The sequence below is a fragment of the Xyrauchen texanus genome, chromosome 28, assembly GCF_025860055.1.
Source record: "Xyrauchen texanus isolate HMW12.3.18 chromosome 28, RBS_HiC_50CHRs, whole genome shotgun sequence".
In the NCBI taxonomy this organism is placed as follows: domain Eukaryota; kingdom Metazoa; phylum Chordata; class Actinopteri; order Cypriniformes; family Catostomidae; genus Xyrauchen; species Xyrauchen texanus.
Window position 1 is genome coordinate 41,003,088 of NC_068303.1, and position 4,689 is coordinate 41,007,776.

Genomic DNA, 4,689 nt, shown 5'->3' on the forward strand with positions numbered 1-4,689 from the left:
CCGCCCATGAAGTCATATGGGTTTGGAACAACAAGAGGGTCATTGAATTGAATGTTTTGAGTGAACTATACCATTTATATAATAACTGCACTGCACATATTAATTTTTAACAGTGTACATCAGGAATGCAGGAGGAGCATCAAGAGTAAATCTGCCTGTTTCAGAAAGCATCCTGGTTCTTTTAACAGAACAAAAACATTAAAATAGAACATAAGTGGTTAGCTTGTTTGTCAAGAGTCACATGACGATCAAGTCTTTCTTTAAATATTTGTTCAACACATTAAAAGCCTCCACACAACCTTGTAATTACATCGATTGCCTGTATTGAAAATAGTTTTGTTCTATGGCTTTGTTATACAGCAAGCAGCACATTGATAAACCGAGAATAGCGTGTATCTAAAGCCCTGACCTCATTACACCACCCCTCAGCACGAGCACGCACAATACAAGCATCTGATTCGCTCACCTCAAACTCCAGGCGACAGGCTGAAAGTTCTCAGGTAAACGTCAGGGCACAAACGGCTGGTATCACCTGGACGAACGGGTCTGAGAACTTGTCCTTCCTTTACACCTGTTTGCTGTTCCACCTGTGCTCTTGGCCGGTATAGTTCTGCTCCCCTCCTCGGCCTGAAACCCAAGCCACAGTTTAATGTTACACAACACAAACAAGGGTGTGAAAGAGAGGTGAAACACAGCCAGTGATAGAGCACTCCTGCCATTTTACAGAACTACAAACAATACATTTGTTATCAGAATATGTTCTCAGATAGACAGTTTGTGTTCCTTCCCACAGAGTTTGTGAAAGTGCAAATAATGATTTACTAGGTTCAAGGTCATAACAAAACGAATTGAATGCAGCCTGGTTTAAGGCCAAAGGTTTTCCCAACCCTCAGGGATTCAAAGTAATGTAATCCTACAATATAGCTGCAGGCAGAATTTATGAGGCCAAGAACCAAATGGCTTCATTTGACCCACACAAAGCACAGATGGGATTTGATGTGCATTGAAAAACTGCATTGCTTTATGAGTCATCCCAAGTAGAGTTTGACCTATACTCTTCTGATCTCCAGTTCAGTGCACAATCCACTACACCACACTGCCAGAAGTCTACCAGTTCCCCAGAGGAACATACCAAACTGAGAGAAAGCACAAGTGTAATGATTACCCTGTCTTGTCTCTCTGTTACCCTCTTGTTTTCCGTCTTGTCACTTTTTCACTTAGTTTTCACTTTGTTCCCTTATTTAACTCCATAGTCCACCCTGTCTTGTTTCACTGTTGCCCTCTTGTTTTCCTTATCTCTTTTAGTTGTCACTTTAGTCCCGTATTTGATTCCATAACCCTCTGTTAGCGTTCGTGCTCACTGTTCATTGTTTACACCTGCACTTGTTAATTTGCCTTTGGTTTCTGTTAATCACCTTGTTATCCTGTTTGAGTTCTGTTCTTTCATTGGCCACCTATCCTATGTTTGTGTATTTATACCCCGTGTCTTTGTTCTGTCTTTGTTGATCGTTGTTTGGTGTAAACCCGGTATGTGTTCCCTGCCCAAGTTCTCCGTTTGATCCTTCGTGTTTTAGTTAACTGTTTTATGCTTTATTTCCCCATCGTGGGTTGTTTGTTTGTGTTTCTCTTCTGTTTATTCAAATAAAGCCTCAGCTGCGTTTGGATCCGTAACTCCTCGTCTGCCTCGTTACTCCAACATTACAGAACGATCGACCGCACATGGATCCAGCAGCTATCCGAGCCAAATGTCGGCTGCTCAATTTGCAGCAAGAGCACTACCGGCTCGTAGACCACGCTCGCTACTTCCACCTCCTGGCCAACGCTACTGACTTCCCGGACTCTGCGCTGATGGTCTTCTTCAGGGATAGCTTAAATCCCTCGCTGAGGGAGCAGGTGCCACAGGCAGCGCCCGGCAGCACTCTCGCGACTACCTGGAGATGACCCTACTAGCGTGCAGCTCACCGCACCCTGTCACACCAGCCCCACCTGTCAGCGAGCCTGCCCCCACGCCAGTCGCCTTCCATGAGCCAGCGCGGCCCACTGCGTCTGCCCGGAGGAGGAAAGAAGACGGGCTTCCGCCTCCCGGCCCGCGCCAGCCCCGGTCTGCGAGCCTGAGCCCCGCGATGTCACGGTGAGCGAGCTAGAGCCCCCGCATGTCACGGTGAGCGAGCTAGAGCCCCCGCATGTCACGGTGAGCGAGCTAGAGCCCACGCATGTCACGGTGAGCGAGCTAGAGCACCCGCATGTCACTGTGAGCGAGTCCGAATCCTCGCCAACCACGGTAACCCAGCCAGAGCCTGTAGCCTCAGACGTCAATGAGCCAGTGCCGCAAGCCCCAAACGTCAATGAGCCAGTGCCGCAAGCCTCAAACGTCAATGAGCCAGTGCCGCAAGCCTCGACCGTCCCTGAGCCAGCGCCTGTGGCCTCGACCGTCCCTGAGCCAGCGCCTGTGGCCTCGACCGTCCCTGAGCCAGCGCCTGTGGCCTCGGCACCGATCCCTGAGCCAGCGCCTGTGGCCTCGACCGTCCCTGAGCCAGCGCCTGTGGCCTCGACCGTCCCTGAGCCAGCGCCTGTGGCCTCGACCGTCCCTGAGCCAGCGCCTGTGGCCTCGACCGTCCCTGAGCCAGCGCCAGTGCCAATGGCCGTGACCGTCCAAGAGCCAGCACCTCTCGAGCCTTCCAGGGCTCCTCCTCCCGAGCTTTCCAGAGCTCAGCCATCCGAGTTTCCAGAGCTCAGCCATCCGAGTTTCCCGAGCTTTCCAGAGCTCAGCCATCCGAGTTTCCAGAGCTCAGCCATCCGAGTTTCCCGAGCTTTCCAGAGCTCAGCCATCCGAGTTTCCCGAGCTCAGCCATCCGAGTTTCCCGAGCTTTCCAGAGCTCAGCCATCCGAAGTTTCCAGAGCTCAGCCATCCGAGTTTCCGAGCTTTCCAGAGCTCAGCCATCCGAGTTTCCAGAGCTCAGCCATCCGAGTTTCCCGAGCTTTCCAGAGCTCAGCCATCCGAGTTTCCCGAGCTTTCCAGAGCTCAGCCATCCGAGTTTCCCGAGCTTTCCAGAGCTCAGCCATCCGAGTTTCCCGAGCTTTCCAGAGCTCAGCCATCCGAGTTTCCCGAGCTTTCCAGAGCTCCGCCTGCCGAGCCTTCCAGAGCTCCGCCTCTCGAGCCTCTCGAGCCTCCCAGGGCTCCACCTCCTGAACCTCTCGAGCCTACCAGGGCTCCGCCCCCTAAGCCTCCTACGGCTCCACCCCCAGAGCCTCTCGAGCCTCCTGCAACTCCGCCTACGGGGCCTCCTACGGCTCTGCCTCCAGAGCCTCCGATTGCTCCGCCTCTCGATCCACTCAAGCCTCTGACGGTTCCGCCCCCAGAGCCTCTCGAGCCTTCCAGGGCTCCTCCTCCCGAGCTTTCCAGAGCTCAGCCATCCGAGTTTCCCGAGCTTTCCAGAGCTCAGCCATCCGAGTTTCCAGAGCTCAGCCATCCGAGTTTCCAGAGCTCAGCCATCCGAGTTTCCAGAGCTCAGCCATCCGAGTTTCCAGAGCTCAGCCATCCGAGTTTCCAGAGCTCAGCCATCCGAGTTTCCAGAGCTCAGCCATCCGAGTTTCCAGAGCTCAGCCATCCGAGTTTCCAGAGCTCAGCCATCCGAGTTTCCAGAGCTCAGCCATCCGAGTTTCCAGAGCTCAGCCATCCGAGTTTCCAGAGCTCAGCCATCCGAGTTTCCAGAGCTCAGCCATCCGAGCTTTCCAGAGCTCAGCCATCCGAGTTTCCCGAGCTTTCCAGAGCTCAGCCATCCGAGTTTCCCGAGCTCAGCCATCCGAGTTTCCCGAGCTCAGCCATCCGAGTTTCCCGAGCTCAGCCATCCGAGTTTCCCGAGCTCAGCCATCCGAGTTTCCCGAGCTCAGCCATCCGAGTTTCCCGAGCTCAGCCATCCGAGTTTCCCGAGCTCAGCCATCCGAGTTTCCCGAGCTCAGCCATCCGAGTTTCCCGAGCTCAGCCATCCGAGTTTCCCGAGCTCAGCCATCCGAGTTTCCCGAGCTCAGCCATCCGAGTTTCCCGAGCTCAGCCATCCGAGTTTCCCGAGCTTTCCAGAGCTCAGCCATCCGAGTTTCCCGAGCTTTCCAGAGCTCAGCCATCCGAGTTTCCCGAGCTTTCCAGAGCTCCGCCTGCCGAGCCTTCCAGAGCTCCGCCTCTCGAGCCTCTCGAGCCTCCCAGGGCTCCACCTCCTGAACCTCTCGAGCCTACCAGGGCTCCGCCCCCTAAGCCTCCTACGGCTCCACCCCCAGAGCCTCTCGAGCCTCCTGCAACTCCGCCTACGGGGCCTCCTACGGCTCTGCCTCCAGAGCCTCCGATTGCTCCGCCTCTCGATCCACTCAAGCCTCTGACGGTTCCGCCCCCAGAGCCTCTTGAGCCTCCTACGGCTCCGCCTCTCGAGCCTTCCAGGGCTCCGCCCCTCAAGCCTCTCGGGCCTTCCGGAGCTCCGCCTCAAGCCTCTCGGGCCTTCCGGAGCTCCGCCTCTTGAGCCTCCCAGGGCTCCGCCTCTCGAGCCTCCCAGGGCTCCGCCCCTCAAGCCTCTCGAGCCTCCCAGGGCTCCGCCCCTCGAGCCTCTCGAGCCTCCCAGGGCTCCGCCCCTCGAGCCCCTCGAGCCTCCCAGGGCTCCGCCCCTCGAGCCTCCCAGGGCTCCGCCTCTCGAGCCTCCCAGG